Source organism: Schistocerca gregaria, chromosome 3 (assembly GCF_023897955.1).
Source record: "Schistocerca gregaria isolate iqSchGreg1 chromosome 3, iqSchGreg1.2, whole genome shotgun sequence".
Lineage (NCBI taxonomy): Eukaryota > Metazoa > Arthropoda > Insecta > Orthoptera > Acrididae > Schistocerca > Schistocerca gregaria.
Window position 1 is genome coordinate 958,632,092 of NC_064922.1, and position 16,123 is coordinate 958,648,214.

The 16,123-nt window shown below is 39.4% G+C and overlaps 1 protein-coding gene across 1 annotated transcript in view; it reads right to left on the bottom strand.

Moving 5' to 3' along the window:
- The window catches only part of LOC126355729 (dipeptidase 1-like), a 1,497,236-nt gene that overhangs the window by 155,801 nt on the left and 1,325,312 nt on the right, over positions 1 to 16,123 (bottom strand). The window lies entirely within an intron of this gene.

Consider the following 16,123-nt stretch of genomic DNA (forward strand, 5'->3'; position numbering starts at 1 on the left):
TAGAACTTATAACTACTACAACTTAACTAACCTAAGGACATCACAAACATCCGTGCCCCAGGCAGGATTCGAACCTGCGACAGTAGCAGTCGCGCGGTTCCGGACTGAAACGCCAAAAACCGCTCGGCCACCGCGGCCGGCTAACAATTTACAAGCTGGTTGCCTAGCGTAATGGGTAAGGTACTAACGTCATATGCTAGAGGTTGTTGGTTTGAATCTTGTTAGATGTATTGAAGTGTTTTTTTTATTTTTAAATGTTTATGGAAATGACCCTGATCATTATTTTCATCCAATTTATTGGTTTCCATGCACTTTCTTTTACTTGTATTCATCTGTCACATCGTTTTAATCAACATTTTAATTTCTCCAATTGCTCTTATTTTTTTCCTATTATTTTTCGTAATCTATGACAATGTCTAAACGTTTAAAAATCCGATCTGCCAGTAAAAAAAAATAATGAATTATCTACTTATATTGACTGTGCAGTAGTGACAAGAATGTATTTTTCGTTACAAGATGGACATCATTTTGGACGGCAATAGTCACATAAACATTTAGAACATAAATTCAGATTACGCTATGGAGAAAATAACAGGGATGATGATTTAAACTGAAGTAGGGATTGTGAGCAAAATGAAATTCAAGCATAGTGAGAAACAGAAACAATGAATACAATAACATGGATAAAAATATCAGATGACAAAAAGGAAGCAACTCAATCAACGTTAATACATAACAATATTCAAAATCACATGTAAAGGATTCCAAGCTGAAAAAGACTGATGGGAAGAAAAATTAGAGCAAATGTTCTATTTCAAACGATGAATAACATGACATGAAATATGAACACAGAAAATTATATTTAAAGCAATTAATTGGATGAAAAAATTATCAAAATCATTTCGATAAGGATTTTACAAACGAAAAATGCTCACTGCACCTCACGAGACTTTGAACCAATAATCTTTTCCGTGTGAAGTTAGTACCTTACCCATTGCTCTATGTAAACAGGGTGTACATTGTTACCATTTTTAAAGGTATATAGCATCACACAAAATTCATAAATATTTTTTCGTCAATTGCTCACAAACGAAGGCCTACCACGGAGAATGATTGCATGGTCACTCTTTGGACCTTAACCTACATCAATGTATAGATTAATTCAAAAAGTCCATACCACCGCTGGGGACATCTGCTTGTTAGTGTGCGTATAGGACGTATACATAAAAACATGATTTGGGGGTGCACAGGGTTCCACGTTTACTACACAGAGTTGCCATCTATCGTAGCAACAATGATCTAACCCCAACTGCGCATTTAGTCGAAACGAGCTTAGATAGCAGATGTGGGGTACGTCATTCCACGCTGCTTCGTCTCTACGTCATCAATCGTACTGGCCTGCGGTTGGCGACGTACCACTTTCTCAGTAACCATATCATTGAATTGGGTAAAGAGATATGAATAACGTACCTTCCATGCCAAGAGTGTAACACCCGTTGTACTGAGGAAACTCATGACAACACGGAGAATGTAGTTCTTGTTTTGTGTTGTTGAAAGGTCCCGTCCTGTAGACTTCGAGCTCAGGGCACAGCCATCGGCCTTGACGCGTCACAAATTCCAATAACTCCGGTCAAAATTACATGCTGTGTGAACTAGAGGTGACCGTGGTGCATACCAAGTGGCAGCTCATACTTCATTCCTGAACGAGAAACACGATGCGTAAGGTTACCGTGTATACAGGATGTAAACGATGTTACTGTGCTCAAATTATAATTTACATCGTTCATATCGGAACACATGAAAACATTTATTGTTTGAGTAGAAAGTTAGGAGCAGTTTATCTGCATATTTCTGCATAAAAGTTCTTGGAGAGTTCTTTATGGATTTACAGTCGATTGGTTAACGTTGTTTCCAACTTATACAGCAAGATGAGTGGGCTTCCGAAACACTGACAGTAGATTTCTTTGAATAATTATACAATTGCTGTAGTGTAATAGGGAGACTGATACAAGCAACTAATTATTAATTTCAGTTCACCTACGCCTGTAACTCGTATCCAGATTGAAACATTCTCCATTACGTCCTGTTATATTTATGTTCATATGAAATGGTTCAAATGGCTCTGAGCACTATGGGACTTAACATCTGAGGTCATCAGTCCCCTAGAACCTAGAACTACTTAAACCTAACTAAGCTAAGGACATGACACACATCCATGCCCGAGGCAGGATTCGAAACTGCGACTGTTGCGGTCACGCGGTTCCAGACTGAAGCGTCTAGAACCGCCCGGCAACAGCGGCCGGCCGTTAATTTCACTTAGCTCTTTTTAGTGTTGCTCTATAAAACCCCCGTAGAAAATTAACGATGTCTAAATCCTAACCAACAATGTATCAAAAGGAAAACGTTGGCTCTAATGAATACCTGTATGTCGACTCTGCATCTTCAAAGTCCAACAACACATAATCGAGCTATTAAGATCATTTGATCATACCTGGACTGCAGCTGGCCGTTAAGTTGCTCTGCACCATATGAACTCTCATAACGATTTGTGCTATACTACACAATCAACAATCCGGGGGGGGGGGGGGGGGGAGACATGGTACATACATAAATGAATAACAGCCAAATCTCGTGAAAGCTTGATATACTGTCGAGGGCCTGTGTCCTTCACTTTTATAGAGGCACATTTGTTACGCATTTTGCGCAAAGTTACAAATGGTTTGATCAGCATTCACGTAGCTCACGCGACTGTAAGTTGTTACTTTCGCCTCGACAGTACTAATAAAACTTTTGCAAACTTCTTCTCAGTTGCCGCTGTCCGCCTCTGGAACAAACTGCCCCTTACCTTGAGAAAAATTCAATCTCCTGTTGCTTTTAAGAAGAAGTTGAAGCATTTCCTACTATCATCCTCATAAAGTTCTCCACAAAATTAATGTACAAGACCAAACCTCTCATCTGTCAAATAGCAAAGCTAGCGTCTCCTATCTTGCTCCTGAGATGCCTTCCTCTTCATCTATCTCTATTAGCCACGCAGTCTTTGTGGGGCGGCGAAGAAGTCGTCGAATGAGTTGTTTGAATGTTCATTTCACGTAACAGACTATTGCCGATGCAACATATGTGGGACGGCGAAGAAGTCGTTGTTTAATGTTGAATGAAAGTTGAACATTGCCACCTTAAATCACGCGAGCCTGGCAACTAATTTGGTGGCCAGTCAGAAAGCGAAGGGAAACTTACTGACCTTAGTTCCCAGTCTGCACGGCCACATTCCTGTACAGCCCAGCTAAACGAAAAATATCCATAGTTCTTCACGGGATTAGGGCTGCTTCAATAAAATTTAAAGTTCCAAACAAGATTTTATTATCTTAAAGGCTCACACAAATTACTCGAAACTTCTGAAAATGCTAAAGACATTAAATATTGTTAATTCAGCCAATCGTTTAATAGTTCAGAGGCGACTTCTACAGCAAGTTCCTCCCGAATAGTTCATTACTCTAACTAACGGTGCTCTATTAATAGTTCGCAATAATGTTAAAAAAAAAAAAGATTAATGCTCGCCTTAAAAGTGGGTTAGTCACCACTTGCCACGCGGAATTATACTTCACACGGACGGCACAATAACAGTTTGTTACCGAAGTCTAAACGATCCAGGACGGTGTACAGTCCTCGCGATTTTTCAATGTCCGTTTACATTGCTAAGTACGCGCATGTCACAGCCCGCTATGACGTCACCCGAGGCGAGGCGCGATCGGACGTTAAGCTCGCGTGGACTAGGCGTTGGTCTAATGCGGAGTGAGCTTTCTACTGCCTCTGCCGCTCTTTTTATATAGCTCCGGCGCGTACCGCCAAGAGAGCATCTGTTCTTTCCGTTCCTATGCAGATGCCTGCAGCCTCCAAATGATCGCTATCTCAGGCACATAATCTTAAATATCACATTTAATAATAGCTTTACAAACTTCTCAATTTTTGTATACATACATCTGAGCAGTACAAAAGCACGTAGAAAATCTCAGCCCGCTAAAATTAAAACTTTACTCTCTAGAATTTTTACAATGGAACTAACGGTAGATTGTTACCTCTGAACTATAGCTTTATCAAGACTTGTATCAGCTGTTAATTATGCTACAAGACTAAAACTTGGTGTAGCTTTGTTAATTGTCCTATCTGATCATTGGTCTTCAAGAATTTGTTTTATCATTAAAATTTAAAGTACTTAATCTATAATGCTTATGTACATTTTACTCACAAAAGTAGTTTTTACTAAATTACTAAAAAACTAGAAGAGGTAACTGATTGTGGTATTTCCACTATTATTATTAGGGTGAACTGAAGCATCCTACCAATTTTCAATATTGTAGCTCTATTATTTCGCGCCTCTGATTTTTCCGAAAAACGCGGATTCTGGAGTCAATTTTAGTTTTATGGTTTTGGAAACCAGCACCACTCATTACTGACTTCTTACTGCACCTTCTCACCAAATTTTGGCTTCCTAGCGTCATTATTTAGCGCCTCCTATTTTTCTTTCAAAACGTGAATTTTACGTAAACTACTAATTTTATAACATTAAGATTTGTTACCTGAAACATTATTACATAGAACTATACTTTAACAAAGTTTTACACACAAATCTTAATTTTTACTTTTATGTTAAATGTGGTGCAATACTATATGCAGGCGCGTTACGATGACGTGACGCTACTAGCAGTGAACTAGGGTAAGTCCCGTGCACTCGCTCGCCTCTGTATCTTATACATGATACAGCGCTTGCTTTGCTTCATCACCCCCTTTTTAATTTTCGTGAAAATCTATTTTTGAACAAAATTAAATTTCTAAAAGAACAAACAAGCGATGGATTACTTTAGTATACCTCTTTCAACTTAAGTTGCTTCTTCTTAGGAAATTCCTTATTACTACATACACAAAATAACCATACTCATATACACATAGAAAACCTAGTACAGAAGACATTCACAAATTATTTACATACATTTACATGGAAATATAAATTTTTCAATGGTTACAAAATAGTTATTTTTTTTTCTTTAAAATCAGTCTCTTCTTGAAAAAGAAAATACACACGACTTTTATCACTGCAACGCACTCACATTTTTCTTTTACTATAATACTCGGCACTGTGGTGGGTGTCCTATTGTAACACTCATTTAATTTCACTGATTGACAAAATTGTGGGAGGAAATTGTATTCACTGTGGTTTGCGTCTCTACTTCCAATCTCCCTACCGCTTGTTGTCAGTCATTCATGCAGCCTGCATGTCCCTGAGAAACAGACAATACAGTCTAAGTTTCTGTTTTCAACTTATATCTAAGGTAGGACAAAGTACATTTTATAGTTTATATTCTGGCACTATTTTACTAATTGTGATGTTGTCAGAAAGACATTTAGCACTAAGTCGTATCTGATACAATAGCTCCTACTTTCTTCTTTCATAAATAATCTTTTAGGTTCCTAAATAGTGAAAATTCTTTTAGCAAATTAATATATTAAGATCTTGCTTCAACTTAGAAAATTGAGTAACCTTTTAGTTTTAATGTACTCTGGCTTAATTATCGTATGGATTAGTTCATCAAAGAAGTCATTTGCTGACCAGCACTTTGCTTTATTGTATGAATTACTAAAGAAATTAGTTATTTTCAGTATACCGATTCCAAATTTCTGCATTTTCCAATATTTGTGTGTTTCTGTTGTCTGTTTAACTATTTATTTGCCTCAAGCAAGATTTAGCGTTTTTCACCATTTCACGAGACGTGAGGGAATTATTCTTTAATCCTACATCATTTACTTCAATTTACTTACTTCACTTCTTCACCTTATTCATTTTCTCCCTTTTCTTCCAGATTCAAAAATACTTCATTTCTCCACTTCTTTCTCCCTTTTTCTTTTGTCAGCCTATTGACGTCCTGTTTCTATATATTTGGTGCGATCATCACACCACTTCCACACATCTCCATTTATTTAATTCTAAAACGCCATTGCTTGCCTCTATGAGCATTACCTTCTTACGCTGTTTTCCTTCAGACAACCTTATTTCTAGCAACATACTACCTTCTGCATAATCTCATGGATTATTCATATTCATACCGTACTTCGTATACTGCAAAGTGTCTCTCTTAGTTGTAGTTTCTAACCCTTTACAATTACATGAAATATTTTAATTTATTTATTTTAGCCATGTTTGCCTCTTATTGGTACTCAGACTTTTGTTTTGCCATTCACTAGGTAGATCCTTACTAAGAATACTTAAAACCTAATAGCATATATACAACATGAAGACATATGTGATTCTTACCTGTTATGATAGACCAGAAGAAGGGAATGAAACTTGAAAAGGAAATAAAGTTTCACCCAGCTGGGACTGCACGGTACGCCAAACCGTGTATCCGCCAAAGAGTGGCAGACTCCCTACAGTAATTAATTACTGTTAATTTTAAATTCCTTTAGATCCACAATATTTCTTAGACCTAGTTCTCTCTTACTCTTTGGATATTCCAAACGATAGGCATTTGCATGAGGTTTACTTACTATTCTAAATGGTCCATGATATACATGCATAAACTTTTTAGTTTCTGCAGAAATTTTCTTTGATTTTTCTTTTGTTTTGACCAGCACTAGCTCACCAATTTTAAAACTAGTGGGGGAAGCCCTTGCATCATGCCTCTTTTTCCTATCTAAAGCTCTTTTGCGTATATTTGCCCTGGCCTGTGCTTTCTTCTCATCCAATGTACTCTGACTTAGAACTGGAAAGTCAATCATACTCGGAATGATATTATGTGGTTCCTGATTGAACATCAGCTCACATGGAGCAAAACCTGTGGCATCGTGTTTCAGATTATTAATTATCTCTTCAAAATACTTAATATGATCAGCCCATGCCAACATACGTTTAATTTCATTTCGCACTGCTTGTTTCCTTGCAACATGTATTGGATAAGGCTTCTTAAAAAATACCTTCCCAGGCTTGATATTCAAATGGCATTCATAACCTTTAACTTCACCAGGTGCGTTTGAGAATACATTACTATGCTTAGTTAACACACTCTTTAACTCTGATCTTTGTTCGTCAGCAATTTGCTTTGTTGATTGTACCTTTTCCTCTATTTCCTTTAGGATGTGTCTCTTTTCAACCTTAGCACTTTCCTCATTCTCACTGAAAACCAAATTTTCCTGCAAGTATCCTTTATTCTTTATTACTCTAATAGGCAGTTCCCAAGTTTCATTACTACCGCCTATATGACTTCCTATAAAAGACTCTCTTATCACTTTAGAGTCAGGTAAAGTTAAAATTAAGTTGTTCTGATCAAAATTGATCTTTCCCTGGTACTTTGATAAGAAATCAGTACCAATCAACATATCAACACTTAAGCCTAGCACAATCAAACAAGGATGATCTATTACTACGTCATTTATACCAATGGGTATCAAAGCTTCGTGTTGAATTGGTCTAGAGACTTTTCCAGTAGCACCTATAATCTTTAAGCCACTTACTTTCATAACTGTTAACTTCTCTTTATTGGGTATGGTGTCAAAAAATGTTTGTGATAAAGCACTTGCTTCACTGCCACTGTCAAGCAGACAACGCACAGTGACTCCTGATATGTTTACTTTGATAACAGGGTGAGTTATTTTACATTGAACTGGTTGCTCACACACCTCGTCTAATAAATCTCGTTCTATGTTCTTCCAGCTAAAGTAATTCTGATCAGTTGCAATTACATTTACATTTACATCCTGGGGCTCATCATGCTCTATAATCTTAGCTGCTTTCTCTAATCTGTCCACTAACTTTAAATCGAAGCATCTGACGACTTTTTCTACTTTTGTTTGCTGCACATCAGCCAAACTATCCTCTACCTCTGAGCAACTGCGTCCCTGCGCAATATTGCTGTTCATAAGAATGTCGTCAACTTCAACCATTTGTGGCACGTTTACACAGCTACTAGATTCTTTCACCTCGTTACTATTTCTACCCCCTTCATTCATCATTTCCTCCTCTCTAAAGTTTTGCAGTACTGATTCTACTTCTGCTACTTCTACTTCAGCTTTTAGATTGCCATTTTCATCGAAGATGTAAGCTTTTACTTCATCATTATTCCCATCAGACTCAAACCCATTATCTATTTCTTCCCCATTATCTACCTTGAGTTCCTGTTCTTCCTTGACCCATTTTTCTAGTGTATCCAAAATACTATCCACTATTTTGTGAGAGTGGCTTAACACATCACTAGTATTATCTGTATTTATTTCGTCATCCATGTTGTCTGTCTGTGTATGTTGGCTGATTGTCTGTGTTTCCGTTACTGGCTGTGTTACTGTTACCGCCTGGTGAGCGCCAGTTTCCTCATAGACGGGATTTAGTTTCCCACACGCGGCCTGTTGTGTTCATCTGTGACACCACTAGATATAGTAGCATCATGACTCCCTTCTTGTCTTAATGGCATAGTATTTACTTCTCCACTTTCGTCATAGTAGTTGTTACGAAAGCGTGGTGAGTATCTACCCCCTCTTCCTCTGCCACGGCTTTGGTTTCGATAGTTTGTTTTGGTGTGCCTAACTTCCATATTTCTAACGTTCACGTTTCCATTATTTTGTACGTGATTGTTAGAAGATTTGTTATTCTGCTGCACCTGCTCCTCAGCAGCAGCTACTCTTTCCACTCTTTCCAGATATTCAATAAATTTGTCTATATTATCTCTAGGGGCGGAAATGATCCTCTTCTGCCAGTACCACGGCAGCTTACCTTCTAAACCCATAATGATCATATCTGGCTTTATCTTTTCTGTCAAATGTGACAGTCTTGAAACCCACTTCCTAGCGAAATCCTTTACTGATTCACGCCCTGGGAAAAACTTCTTACCACTCCAGAATTCCCTTAACACATCATTTTGTTTGTTATGTGACCAGTATTCGTTGAGAAATGCAGACTTAAATTCAGATAAAGCTTTACATTTGATCATTACATCCGCTGACCATCGCAAAGCATCACCTGACAAATGACTTCTTATAAATGAAATTTTTTCTCTTTCTGACCAAGTGTTGGGGAGAACATCCTCAAAGTCATTCCAAAATTCAAGAGGGTGAATGTACTTATCAGGATCAAAGCGCAAAAACTGTCGACACCCTATAAAAGCGGCGTCAACTGAAGTCACATGCTGTACAGTAGAATGACTAGAATTAACAGAGGTTACTCTATTTTCTAGGTTAGCAATGTTAGTATTTAATTCCTCTACTTGTGACTCTACTGCTTCTATCCTGGCAGAACATCTTTGTTCCACTGCACCACGAATTTCGGTACAGGTTTCTTTTACTTTCTCAATGTTTTTCTGACAAGTATCTACTTTAATTTGTACCTCTTTAACTTTGTCAGAGCAAAGTTTGGACTCGTTGCTCAATCTTTCGGACAACCTCACTTCCAAAAGTTCATCTGCCTCTTGATAATTTTTTTGAATTTGATCTATTTCACATTTGAAAGTACTATGCATTTTAGTTAACTGTTGCCCTACTTTTACTTGAATGTCATGATGAATAGCATCTATCTTATAATTCAAACTATTCCATTTTGATTGCAGTTCTTCTTTTAGTTCTTTATTACTATCCTCAATTTTAGCCTCAATTTTATTTTCCAACCCTTTATTACTAACCTCAATTTTATTCTCCAGCTCTTTATTACTATTTTCAATTTTAGCCTCAATTTTATTTTGGTTTGATTCGAGTTTGGCAAACAGTATTTGCATCCAATCCGGAGCTTCTACCTTGATACTTTGTATCTCTTGACTTGACTGAGCTGGAGATATATTGAGCTCAGTTTCACTACCTGACAAAGTTAGCAACTCTACTGGCTCCCTTTTGACTTCTATTTCACTTATTGATTGCATCCCTGCACTCTCATTTAAATTAAAGTCATAATTTACTGGTGACAAATTACGTTCTAGTTCAATATTTGAGGGATTAATGGAACCATCCTCATTAAACTCAATTCCTGATCCTGAGGATTCTTGGTCAGAGACCGGTTCCCTTCTGAAATGTACACTACTTTCCATATCTTTTAGTTTGTTAGCAGCAGTTAATAAATATTTTAAAAGTCTTTGACTTAACTTAAATGCTTGATTTCGACGAATGATGTCGTCGCGGTGTACCAGCAATCGTGATGCGACGCGTCGCGACGTATTGAAGGCAGCAGCAGCAGCTGTAGCGTCGAGTACCGCCACAGGAATCGCCTACTGCAATAGCTCCAGGGGGGGGGGGGGGGGCAGCAAGGCACCGTTGACCGCTCGGGGCAGCCGGCAGCTGTCTCGCAGATCAGCGCAGCTCCGCGATGACGCACCGTCTTCCTTTAGTCTCAGCGCCGTCGGCAGCCGCGATCCAGCATCGTCGCCTTCCTCACCATCGTCACTAACCAACGTACAGCGGTAGACACTTATTGTTTATACACTACACCCGCCTTTACTGGTAACACTGTTCCCACACTAGTTCAATTCAGTGTCCTGTTATTGCCTACCGAGTTCGTTAATTTATACCAATCGCTTTCACACATCGAGCACTTTTATTTGCTTTTAATTCAGTTTTCCCGGCCGATAAGCACCATATGTGGGGCGGCGAAGAAGTTGTCGAATGAGTTGTTTGAATGTTCATTTCACGTAACAGACTATTGCCGATGCAACATATGTGGGACGGCGAAGAAGTCGTTGTTTAATGTTGAATGAAAGTTGAACATTGCCACCTTAAATCACGCGAGCCTGGCAACTAATTTGGTGGCCAGTCAGAAAGCGAAGGGAAACTTACTGACCTTAGTTCCCAGTCTGCACGGCCACATTCCTGTACAGCCCAGCTAAACGAAAAATATCCATAGTTCTTCACGGGATTAGGGCTGCTTCAATAAAATTTAAAGTTCCAAACAAGATTTTATTATCTTAAAGGCTCACACAAATTACTCGAAACTTCTGAAAATGCTAAAGACATTAAATATTGTTAATTCAGCCAATCGTTTAATAGTTCAGAGGCGACTTCTACAGCAAGTTCCTCCCGAATAGTTCATTACTCTAACTAACGGTGCTCTATTAATAGTTCGCAATAATGTTAAAAAAAAAAAAAAAGATTAATGCTCGCCTTAAAAGTGGAGTTAGTCACCACTTGCCACGCGGAATTATACTTCACACGGACGGCACAATAACAGTTTGTTACCGAAGTCTAAACGATCCAGGACGGTGTACAGTCCTCGCGATTTTTCAATGTCCGTTTACATTGCTAAGTACGCGCATGTCACAGCCCGCTATGACGTCACCCGAGGCGAGGCGCGATCGGACGTTAAGCTCGCATGGACTAGGCGTTGGTCTAATGCGGAGTGAGCTTTCTACTGCCTCTGCCGCTCTTTTTATATAGCTCCGGCGCGTACCGCCAAGAGAGCATCTGTTCTTTCCGTTCCTATGCAGATGCCTGCAGCCTCCAAATGATCGCTATCTCAGGCACATAATCTTAAATATCACATTTAATAATAGCTTTACAAACTTCTCAATTTTTGTATACATACATCTGAGCAGTACAAAAGCACGTAGAAAATCTCAGCCCGCTAAAATTAAAACTTTACTCTCTAGAATTTTTACAATGGAACTAACGGTAGATTGTTACCTCTGAACTATAGCTTTATCAAGACTTGTATCAGCTGTTAATTATGCTACAAGACTAAAACTTGGTGTAGCTTTGTTAATTGTCCTATCTGATCATTGGTCTTAAAGAATTTGTTTTATCATTAAAATTTAAAGTACTTAATCTATAATGCTTATGTACATTTTACTCACAAAAGTAGTTTTTACTAAATTACTAAAAAACTAGAAGAGGTAACTGATTGTGGTATTTCCATTATTATTATTAGGGTGAACTGAAGCATCCTACCAATTTTCAATATTGTAGCTCTATTATTTCGCGCCTCTGATTTTTCCGAAAAACGCGGATTCTGGAGTCAATTTTAGTTTTATGGTTTTGGAAACCAGCACCACTCATTACTGACTTCTTACTGCACCTTCTCACCAAATTTTGGCTTCCTAGCGTCATTATTTAGCGCCTCCTATTTTTCTTTCAAAACGTGAATTTTACGTAAACTACTAATTTTATAACATTAAGATTTGTTACCTGAAACATTATTACATAGAACTATACTTTAACAAAGTTTTACACACAAATCTTAATTTTTACTTTTATGTTAAATGTGGTGCAATACTATATGCAGGCGCGTTACGATGACGTGACGCTACTAGCAGTGAACTAGGGTAAGTCCCGTGCACTCGCTCGCCTCTGTATCTTATACATGATACAGCGCTTGCTTTGCTTCATCTTCTTTTCCTTTATATTTCCTTAATTATGTTTCATCATGTCTCTCTATTCTTCTCCTCCCTTCACCATGAGTCTCCCTCATACTCCCTGCTGCGAGCACTCCTATCTAAAATCTTTCTCTTCAATAAAGTATTTTTCCAGGTGTACCTTTCTAATTGTTTGTTTCACTTTTTGTATTAGATGTAGTTTAACATGCCTACTAAAACATATGAATGTAAATTAAGTAGAATGCCTGGTTAGATGTAAGAGAGGGCCTGATGGCCCTAATCTTGCCAGGTTAAATAAATAAACAAGTAAATAAATAAATAAATAAATAAATACCCAAGAAAAAATTGCCCATGTCCGAACTTACACTGCTGAGCTGGCACAGCTCTACCATGCTCTGCTTAACATGTTTGTTGCTGTCTGCGTCGCGGGACTTCTACCACAACACCAGAATAGTTAAAGAAATCCTGGCACTTAAGAATCCGATGTTTTCCAAACAGAAAACTACAAAATAATCTCACTGTCGCAACCAAGTGGCCATCAGCGATGACAAAAACCACAACAATGGCGTAGCCATAGCATACACCTTACATGGGTGAATTGCAGTGAGTGCGTTGCGCCTTGTACAAGCTTTGCACGTTGTGTGACATCGTCTAAGTCTGCGGAAGTGGTCAGCAGCCAACATATACTTTGCCAACACCAAACAAATACATTTACTACACGACTTTACTTGTAAAGACATTACTAACTTAATATGTGCCAAATCAAAGCTTATTAATGCCTTAACTGAGGAACTAAGGTTCATTGTATGTCTGCTCGTTCCAACCGCCAGTTCCATTCTCCTGACAACCGCGTGCCTCAACCGCACTGCTGATCGGTGTAGGAATCAGTGACGTCACACCATCGACTTTAATAATTATTAACCCTTTTCGTATTATATAAACTTACATGGACTGCTCTATGAGAGAGGCTCTCAGAATAATTTCTTACTGAATTTCTTGTACTACCTCCTAACTATGACAATGTGTACCTCTGGCCTGCCCTGCTATTCGGCTGTCTTTCAAGCTGCCTTAGACTACTGCAACATACAGAAGGAGTGTCTGCTTCTGTAAACGGTTCTCTGTTTTTACTTATGACACGTTTAGCTAAACTCTGCCAGCATTCGAAGATACCTAACAGCGGGGTATGCCCACGTCACCAGCGACCTGCGTTTTTGTGGCCAACGCCGCCTTGCTACTGACAAGGGTGCGACATGCTCGCCTCTGGTGGTCATGCATTCAGATCAATGAGCTGAATTAAAATTCAAATACCTCGTGGTTCTCCACTCAGACCGTGATGCTGTTTTCACTAAACTTATTCTAATAAACTTATCCATACATCTAGACATGAACACACCTGATTATTTCTCTCCTTAATTGTTTGAATTTATTAACAGGTCGACGAGCAGTACAATGAGATACACAGTGGACAGATATACCACTGCCACATCTCAAGTAAACACCACAGTCAGACTCAATTTCGACCTCTACAGACATTATATCACTAGGGGTAAGATAGATACTGCCTACAGGGAAATTAAAGAGCCTTTGGAGAAAAAAGAACCACTTGCATGAATATCAAGAGCTCAGACGGAAACCCAGTTCTAAGCAAAGAAGGAACGTTGTGGTCCCCTGACCTTCATTGCTTACATATTCCGCCCTCAGAATCATATTCCGCACATCAAGACGCTTCATTCGAACCCAAACTCGATAAGGTAAAGTCAACGTCGTATGAATTCATGTAAACCATATGCAAATAACAAGTGCGCACTGGGTTTGTAATACTCGAGGCTGGTGTACACACACACATTCAAGACACAACGGTCACAAAAGCTTTTAGTGCGGGAGAGCAACCGCACGCCAGGAGGCCAGTCCCAAGCTATCTACATCGGCCGGCGGCCGCCCGTGGAGCGGACAGCGTTTGCCGAGGGAGAGGAGGAAGGACCCCGTGTTCGGCTTAAAAGCTAATTCCGCTACATTCGGTGGCAGCGGCCTGCCTACGCATTCTTTACACATAGCACGCAGTTTTAGTGATTTTCACAGGGAGGCAGCAAACGCCAAACGCTGATACTACAGATTTCCGTATTTGTCGCTTTCAATGAAACGTCATTCTCCCGTTTTAGAAGAACAATGCTGATTGACAGACGATATTTCTGACGCCTTGAACTGCAGGAGTAATGGAAGAGACCAAAAGATATACCCCTTCACGTCTGGCGTGGAGAGAGGCTGATCCGTTGTCGCTCTTGGAGCAAGAACACGTAACAAGAGCGAGCGCGCTCTTACGTGTACTCAAAGAGCGAGGTACAAGTCTCTCCCCAGTACTTTACTGGGAGAGCACTCTGTCTAGAGCGAATTGTAGTGCGACTCTATATTGAGTCCTTGTGATTAAGCGTTGCTCACTGTGTTGGCCGCCACACTTATTGTGCGGTGTGAGTGGACAGAGTTATAGTTAAACGCCTGCGAGCAAATTTTTGAGTGGCATCGCAGTGGACTGGTTATCTGACTGGTGTACCACGCCAATAGTTAGACTAGGGTCAAAGAGGAGTCCTTGACTTCACCAAGGCGTAGGGAGAGTTTGAATGGCGAATGTCAATCCAAATAGAACGAGAGTTATCATCTTTGTCAGCAGCGAGCAGCACAGACAGCAGTCATCGCAGCTTACGGTACTGTGTGCTACAGCTCTTGTGAGCCCCATATTACCTCCACAACAGTACACTTCACTGCATTTCACATGCGACAGCCTCGACAGTACCACACAACATTCTAATGGATACTTGTTCAAGCTGAATAGGTGTGACTCTCAGCCATTATGCTAATTCAATAACAATCTTAAATTTGGTATAGAAATTTCATTAACGAGTCCTGTCCTTGAGAGGTAGCTTCACATTCCGAAAAGAGACAGGAAATAACGTATTAAGTTCATAACTAAAAGTGTCGTTGTGATTCCTCAGAATTTTTGCAAAAAAATAAATAATAATTTTCGTTAGTTTCATGTTTTTCTTACACTAACTAGCACTACTCCACTACCCAAGCATCCCACTAGTTACGGAAGAAATTTTGTGTCACTTCCTTACAGCAGACGACTCCAGAAGATACTTATTGCTGAAAGTTTTTCAGGCATTTCTCTTTAGAACGTTAGGAGCGTCTGTCTGACTTCTGTAGTAGTGTGGAGGTGGAAATTGCATCTTGCAAGAGCCACAGGGTAAAGGGTACATCTCAGATTAATCCATTGTGCAGAATGACACAATAGAAAACCCACACTCATAGTAAATGGCGACCCTACCAGGATAGGTAAAATAGGTAACCTGCCGGGATAGGTAAAATAGGTAAGCTACCAGGATAGGAAAGTGTCAAGATAGTTCGGTACAGCAGGTCGCAGCAGTAGCACTTTGAAGAACTTTCATTCATGTGTTACATAGCTATTTTCGACGATTGGGATCAGAATAGATACAGGTAGAGAAGAAAGCGGAATTGTAGGAAAAAGGGCGTGTGTTATTGTGTTGGAAAATTTTGCATTTTTTTACGATTTCTGTGTAGCTGTTAGGGCATAGAATTTTCAGGTGACAGGCACAGACGCAGAGTGACGCAGAGACGCAGTGTGACGCAGCATCATGTAAGTTAGAATTAAGAAATAACACTTTTCTCCCTTTGCAAGCGCACAGGTGGAGATTGGAGACTGTAGCAGAGCAGACAGAACATCAGCCGAGAAGTCACGATGTTGTTGTCGTTGTTGGTTCAACCAACTGGTAAGTGGTCGTACA